Genomic DNA, 9,056 nt, shown 5'->3' with positions numbered 1-9,056 from the left:
CGATTCAATTATCGGTATTACGGCGCGATCCAAATTATCTGTTGTCGAATTAATGCTCGCGTCCTGCTTTTCGGAGACGGCGACTTGCGCGCGCGCACACACACACACACACAAATATACAGGGTGTTTCAGAAAAATCTTCGAAGTTCCCGTAAAGGTATAGTGCGGATTGAGATAAACATAAAAGTACCGTTTTGTGATATTCGCAATAATTCGATATATTAATTAAAAAAGATTTATGAATAATCACGCGAGAAATGAGTTGTAGTGGTGACGTCTGCCATCATATGCTTGTATATTAAATCAAACTGAACAAAAAAGTCCTCTACCATTTTCCTAATAACTTTTAGATTTTAATACATTTTTAATTATTAATTAAAGAAAGTTGGCGAATAGTCGCTCGTAATAATATATATATTAATGTTCTCTAATTAATAACTAAAATTCTACAAAGTTATTAAAAAAAGTACAGAGCTATTTTGTTCAGTTTGACATAATGTTAAAATACACAACGGCAGATGTCGCTACTACAATCCATCTACTATATCTCGCGTGACCATTCACAAATCTCCTTTAATCGATACCTCGATAATTATTGTGAATATCGCAAAACGGCATGGAAATCTTATGTTCGCCTTAATGCGTCTCCACGAGAACTTCGGAGGTTGTTCTGAGACACCCTGTATATGTTGAACACATACATAAACACATATATAAAATATATAAACACACACAAAGCAGAGTGAGCTGTAATGAGCGATTAACCCGGCGTTATGCAACGAAATTAATTATCTGCCGATATGTATAAATGCCTTCTACGAAGGGTGTATTAATGATCGAGATAAAGCCGCATGGCAGAAAACACGCGACCGTACAGATTGCAGATTATTTCGAACTATAATACCAATCGACCGGGCGAGTGTTAGATCGATGTGCCGTCGCCGAATGCGCTGACCGACGGATTGAAAATGCGAGAAGGGATCGGCAGGTTGCATCTACTTTCCTTCGAAAATAGACAACCATCTTCGAACGCCGAGTGTCTTCATTTTATTCCACGGGATCTTTTCATTTCTTAGACTTCAGGTTCGTTACATTTGCATGAATGCTCACATGGACTTTCATGGTCATAACGATATAAGACAATCGATGATGAAAACTATATTTGGCACCGAAAATAATATTAATTTTAATGAAATGAACGATCTCTTTCCCTCGGTGTGTGCACATGGAAATGTCATGAAGTCTTCGTTAATAAAAAAAATATGAAGATAGAGATATTATTCCCTTAAAGCTCAATATTGCAACTTTTGTATGAGTGTATTATCTAACAGTGTTGTCAGTTGTTACGAAACGCGTCGCAAAAACCGCAAGTGCCATTTGAGCAGATATAATCATAATATGGAAGCATGAAATCGCACAGTTCGCGTTTTAGACGCAGAACGAATTATGTGACACGGTGAACGCGCAAATAAATGTAATCTAGCACGCGATAAGGAACCTGAAGAATCGATCATTCGTTTCGAGCGTGGCAGAATTATACGTGAGTTCGATCAAAGGCGCTATAATATAAATAGCAAATTTGTATACGATAACGCTCGTTAATCTTTTCGTAATTTTAATTACATCTCATTCAAGATTACACACGTAAAAAATCTTGTTTGCCAGCCAGTCGCGTTATCAGCGCGACCGGTTCACGGTTATCGAATTGCAACATTTCATTCACGGTATTCCGTTTGTTCGTTCGTGTTTATGTCAAATATAAATATCTCGTATTTAACCTTAATTAAACGATGTATCCGCGCGCGAGATACTCACGGTATGATGCTGTTAGAAATAATAATTGGCCAGCACTCATCAATCGAGATATTTCTTTTCCGCTCTCTTTCGCAAACATTTCATATATTCAATTCTCCCGTAATTAATAATATTAGCTTCATAAATTTCCAATTATTCGTAAATCGCGATTGCGTCGAAAGCGAGCGACTTCGTGAATTAAGTATCGTGAACTTGAACTATTGTAATGGCGACCTAGCCCCGCTGAATGAATACAATGAGAATGCATATGCACGAGGTGTTATGCAATGCAAATAATCGGACTCGCCTCTAAGGAATCAACATTATTTGTCGCCTCTCAGCGCAATAAGATGCTAATTAAGAGAAAATAAGTCACCCTGTAGAATCATATTTGCAGAAACGAGAATAACACGAGCGAAAACTTACTGACATTTCAATGAAAATACACTTAACGAAATTCGATTTCTAACTTGTAATTATTTATTGGAAACTATCGTCGTGTGAGTGTTTTACAATTTTGATTTTCGGTCACGTCGGTCGGAACATTTTACTTGGTAATCTGAGAGATTTCGTGAACATTTCCTCCCGATACGACGAATACCAAATCAATGCAGAAGCAGACGTAAACTTGGGAACTGGAACTAATCGAGACTCAAGGGTTCAGGAAGCGCATTGAAATGTTTTCACGTCATCTTCCTCTGGAGAAAGTTATTCTAACGAAGCGAGCGTACGCCACCTTGTTTCGATAACCGTTGAATTTTATGACGGGATCACGCAAATAACCGGTTCGTGGACTTTCGCCGTTAACATCGACACCGTTTCTTTCTCTCTCGACTAGAAAAATACACGGGTTCACCTTAATTATCTTAATTTCAGGTTAACATTATCGCCGGGAATCTCTTTGGCGGGACGAATAAAATATATCTCCTCACCCACACAGCCACGCGAGCGGCTTCGTGTCGCGCGTGCACGCACGCACACACACACACACACACACGCACGCGCATCGCAATACCATCGCGGGGTTAATGCCCGCGCAATTAAGCCTGATGGAATATTGCAGGCGCAATGAATCACTAGTGACATTATGTGCAACACATACGCGCGTGCTCGTCGCCAGCCGAAAAATCGCAGCGCGGAGCAAGAAGCGTGATCATAATGCCGGGTTCACGCAACGTCAACGTTAAACGTTCTGGATAATAGCGGACTCATTTATCAGCTGCCGACAGTTTAATCGCCGGGTCTGAATTAACGTTAACTTCAACATGCTATCGAATCGATCTTAACGTTAATTAATATCTCCGTGACAGTGGGAGAAAGAAACGGAAAAAGAGGCATCGCGGCCGAGCCGGTGAAACCTGGCGGCGAGCCGGTGTTAGTTAATCCTAAACCGGTTACAAACGCGTTGGTCATCGCGGTATCTTTGACTTACTAATTGGATGGATAAGAGACAAATATATCTCGGGGAGCGGAGATCGTGTGAATCAATTTATGAGGGACCGCGGGACACATACGAAAATTATTTATATTTTAATTGCGTTGCCTGTGATATTGTCGATCAGGTTATTTGTGGCTTGTTGCACAATATCTTCTGTATATCTTCTGTGTATCTTCTGAAGCATTCGACCATGTGAAATTATTACTAGTTTCTTCAAAGTCATGACCTCACGTCGCTGGTAAAGTCGTTTCAACTTTAATATTTAGTAGCTAATTTATATTATATGAGAAAGAGATATACAGGGTGTCCCAGAGCAACCTCCAAAGCCTCTTGCAGAGGCACAGTAAGGTGAACATAAAAGTTCTACACCGTTTCGCGATATTTGAAATAATTATCGAGATATTAATTAAAGAATAAATAAAGAAGAAAAACGGAATGCGTAATTTGTCGAATCTCTCCTTAGAGTTTCTCAAAAGTTAATTTAATGTATGATAAAAGATGCGAGATACAGAGATCGTTATAAATACATGAATCGCAACCGCACACTTTACACTGTACGACTGCTCAGACATCCCGAAATACAGTCCTGGTAGGAGGGGAAAGAGAAGGGGAGGAAGCAGGCACTATTATCGTGAACTTTTACGCGCTTCGATTATCCCGCTCTCGTCATTAACCCGAAAATGAGACACTCCGGGAAGCCGTTGCGCCCACCGCGGCGGCCGCGAGTCACTATCGTGCCATTTATGTGACATAATGTCGCACCGTAATTTCGCGCAATTTATTTGACGGCGGAGACATTTGCTGAATTGTCGTTCGTCGCCACTTAAGTGAGCGCAAAGTGGTGGCCCGTGTAGCTGACCGTAGGTGGCCCGTAACATAATACGAAAACACGGCTGTGTCGTAAACTTTCTATTATTATTGTTTTCCGTGGGGCTTCCTTATCGCGCATTCTGCAAAACGCCCCCTACTCGATCACCGAATATTTCGTACGCTGATGTCTTTCACCTCCGCCGCGTGTCGTTTAGATAATCGTGAGTGCCAACGCGAGGTTATTGGATTAGATCGGAAATTATGTTAGGCCGCCGAGACGATAAAGTGGTGCGGTTCAGTTTCCCCAGATAGACAGGGGTGTATTTGGCAGTAACTTTATAACTCGATTTGATCGCATCCTTTGTGCGAATGGTCAGTACGACGCACATATTTATCACGTAGAATAACGAAGTGGAGATAGAGGAGACTATATTTTAGAATTTCCAAGTTCTTTCAGGTGACTAATTGTTGAGACTGACTGTATAAGTATGATAGAGGCAACCTTTCTACGTATTAATGCCTGTCACGATTTTGTTAACGGTATATTTTGTAATAATCAAGATATCAACATGCAGCAACGTGGCCATCTTCTATCGGATTCAGTTGTCCAGTGGGGTAAAAAAGACCACATATAAAATATGTATCCTGATTACTAGTTGTGTGGTCTCCACAGCCCTCCTGCTGGTCCTTAATTATGAGCCAACTTTACTTTCATATCCATTCAAGCACTATTTCAATCATTGTATAAATAAAAATTACTTTTAATATTCAAAACAGAGTATATAATACATTTGCAAGAAACTTCATTCTAGCTAGTAACACGTAGCTTAACTTTATTCACTCACAATGAAGAATACTAATACAACATTTCAAAAGGCTTGAAAATTTACTCTACTTACTAAGTCAGTTTTTTCTATTTTTTAATTGCAGTAATATTTCAAATTTAATGAATCTCAGGGAGAAGAATCTATGTTCTAAAACGATCATTTTGCGATTTTATATATCGACTGTTTCTCTAAGATAGATACTAAAAGAAGAATATGAGCAACATACTCCTGGAGCCATATAGCTCCGGGCTCCTCTACAAAAAAATATGAAGGGATGATAAAAATTAATTTACCCAAAGCAGTGTGTGTCAAGTAAAACGCTCACGGATCCCTGAGCGTAAGTTGCAGCAAATTTGTTGCTGGGTTCTTTGAACTCTAATAATTGGGAAGGTACGATAGTCGCAATCAATAGCAACGTTTGGCACAAAAAACGATGTATACGCAGTGAGGATGGAAGTCTGTTTCATCCTTCTGCACCACTGCATTTCACCTACGCTCCACCACGCTCACTTTGTGATTTTGAGAAAGGCAGAAAATGGGCAGCCACTTCATCGAAATTGAATGGACGACAATAATAAAACGTCTCCGTCTGAAAGGATCGCGACTTTATTCGGCATTGTAAGGTCGCAGCTTCTCTCGAGGAGCATCCCATGTGTGCACTTGACGGCGATTTCTCGTACATCAAAAGTGGAATGATCATACACCCGTGACGATATTAACACCGCACTTTTCGGCGATATTGTTGAGAAAGAAGAAAGAGATGCGCGCGGGAAAAGGTCCGCTATAGCGAGGCACTCGACCGAAATGACTTTATATCTCCGCGACACATCTCGACAAGTTAATCTCGGGAGGGGGAATGGGAAACCGAATTGACTGCATATTCCTGCGAGAATCTAGCTCGCTGCCAGGCTCTCTCTCTCTCTCGCGCGCGCGCGCGCGCGCGCGCGTTGCTGTAATCACGCAACTTTATTCGTACAAATAATAATATAAATGATTCGCGCTTATCAATTTGTTATCGCGTCAGAAACCCAAAAACAAGCCGAGATTGCGCGCTCTCGCGGCGCGCCGATAGTCTCGAAAAATGATCTCGGCAAAACAAGGAAATCTCCGTCGTATTTTTAATTAGTACGAGAAATACACGCAACAAACGGCCGGCCCCGTTATCTGCCGTCGCTGGTAATTACACGGGAGAAAATGTCGGGAGCGATGGCACGATTTGTAATTCAGCGGGGCGCACGCACCGCCGAACAAAAGGACGATGAAATTAAAAGTTTTTTTTTCGAGAAAAATTTGTAATTACCCAGGCCGCTGGCCTCGGTGGAGCCGTCCCCGTTTTTCGCCGATAATGTCGCCCGCCCACCCGCCCGGCCGACGCCAAGCCATTTTCTCCGCGCGCCTCGCCAGCCCTTACCGGAGGTGGTTGAAGGCGGTCGCTCGTGCAGGATGCTTATATCTGATTGTCCCCCGGGGCTGCTGTAATTAAACTCAAACCAAAATTGCCGGACCGACCGGCAAAAGTTCTGTCCCGCCACACCCACCCCCAGCCGGTTCTAATGACTACACGTAACGGTTATATGTACTTTCGCGTAGCGCGACGCAGCAGCCCCGTCGTTTTTAGATCGATCCCCTCAAATCCCAGAGCATTCTCAGACGCTGGAAGCTGTGCTCCGTACAGAAAAAAACAATTGTCGTCGGATTAACCGAATGCCTGGTAAAATGTGAACGAGCCAGAATTGAGGTTACCAGAATTCTGCTCAAGTTAACAAAATTCTGGTTGATCAAACAAGATTTCTGCTCAACCAGAAACCTTCCTCAAGTTGAACAGGTTCTGCTTAGCCAAGAATCTTATTAACTTAAACAAAATTCTGGTAACTTCAACCGGAATTTCTGGTTTGTTCATATTTTACCAATCATTCGATTAACCCAACTGAAATTTTTTTTGTGATTGGTTGGATAGATTGATGGTGATTTTCTGTCTTGCGTGTCTTACACGAAACAGCTGAGAGTGCTGAGAGTACAATTTTGTGAGTAGCTTTGACATATTCAGTCATACAAGTGTGATAAAAGAGAACGTACTTTTATTTGTCGCTGAAAATGTAAACGGCATTGTTGCACAAACAACGAGAAATAAAAGAGCCTTATACGATCACGGGTGCAACGTGGCAACCCTTAAGAAAAACTTCATCAAAACTTCTCGCGCCATTTCTACCGTTTAACTGCCTTTTGTTCCCACAGCTACGAGGTGTGGAAAGTTATAAAGAGGGCAACCGAGGGCAGCGCGGGGGATGAATCCAGCATGGCTATCGTAGGGCGAGCGCGGACAAAACTATTCCCGCGCGCCGTCGTCCTACAATAATTAACGCCATTATAGCATTTAATTGCCGCGAGTGCCAAGACCACCCTTCGCTCCTACCGCCATCTTGTTTTTCGTTCTCCCTGCTTTTCCACCCCCGCTTCGCGTCCCACTCGGCTCGACGTTGAAAGCGCAAAATGGTGGTTAATCCCGTCGGGCGTGCGCTTAAATACCTCCTCTATCGAAGAACGGTTTTGCCAAGACCGCCTTGTTATCCAACAGAACAAAAGTGTTTTTGACGGCTCGTGCTCGGAGGATACGTCAAGTTATTTCTTTCCGCTGCGAACGAAACTCGCAAAAATTTGATAACACATCTGTCCTGAGTCCCATATCCCAAACAAGATTGTAAAATGTAATTAAGGAAATGAGATTATGGAAATTATACGTCGAGCAAAGGAAGAAGCTATGGAAAAGGCAGTTAACATGGAATAAGAGCTTATTTCCTCTATAAATCACTCCGACAACAACTACTAGAAATTGTTGCATTTGTTATAAAGCTCGTCATATGTAACACTGTGCCAGGCGAAAAATACATATGGAGATATAAACAATATAATTGTATTAAACTGTAATAATTTTTTTATTTTATATTTAGAACATTTTGTTTTTATATTTAGAATATTTTATATTTAGAACATTTTGTTTTTTATATAATATAAGGTACTCCGTTATTCATTGACATTTGTACTTTTACTCTCTTATAACAATTTACAATTCTATATAATCAAATAGAAAAATTGTGCAAAATATAAAACTGCATTATGTCGGTATCCAGCATTTCTTTAATGAAACAAATTAATCAGGAAAATTTTAATATTCATGCAGGAGATACTGATAATCTAGACCATTGCCATAATAAATAACTAACAACCTGAAGAATTTGCATAAAAGATATTGCAGATTAGATTCCCGATTTTCTATTTTTTCAAGAATAAGTTTTTTCTGTTTCTTTCTGTTATTTATTATATTTATAGTGTTTATACTGTTTTCATGTTTATTATGTTTATTTTCTATATAAAATACATGACATCTATTAACAAATAATTGCAATTGTTTAATGTTTAAAATAAATGTGTCCAGTAATGATATTTTAAAAATAAGGTTTGCTATTAATTATATTATTTACTAATATCCCTTGAATTTTCCCAGTGATTCATATTTTTCATCTTTTCTAGTATCTGGTTTCCTTACTTTTCATTTTTTCTCCTAGTATTCAAGCTGCAACTAAATTTTAAATATCTCGTTTAATTAGACCTTGTAAATAACATCTCGTTCAACATTTTCGCGTTATTAAAATGTTGGAATATGTACTTACATTGTAACAATATTAATTTAAAAAAGATATTTTATAATTGGTTCCGTCAAGTGATTTTAATATCTACTAGGTGCAAGAAACTCGTGGATTTACAAGTTTCTCAATTTGCAACCGCGATCCTTACCGTTCTTGCGAGACGTTTCTTATTCAACTTGCGTCCCGAAGATAGGTGACTTCCCTATTATAATCGGATAGATCGCGTGGAAGTTATAATTCACAGAGATAACGCGAAATAAGTGAGTCTCGGAAGCGAGTCATTAGTGCCATAATGGTGCAGTAGAGATAAGATCCACGTTTCTTGGGAACCTACCTTTATACATTATCATTCGATTACCATTTCATTGATAAATTGAACTTTTCTTATACACGATGCACAATATTGCGAAGAGCCTTCTATGGAAAAATACTGTTTTATGAAACGTAACATAGAAAGCTTTTTCCCTTGCAAACTAAAAGTATAATGTCTGAAATATGGTAAAACGCATAAATAACACAAATTTTTTATCAAATACCTATCCG

The sequence above is a fragment of the Odontomachus brunneus genome, unplaced genomic scaffold, assembly GCF_010583005.1.
Source record: "Odontomachus brunneus isolate Ranch 3 - 2012 unplaced genomic scaffold, Obru_v1 Obru_scaffold_093, whole genome shotgun sequence".
NCBI lineage: Eukaryota > Metazoa > Arthropoda > Insecta > Hymenoptera > Formicidae > Odontomachus > Odontomachus brunneus.
Note: the sequence above shows the minus strand (reverse complement) of the source record.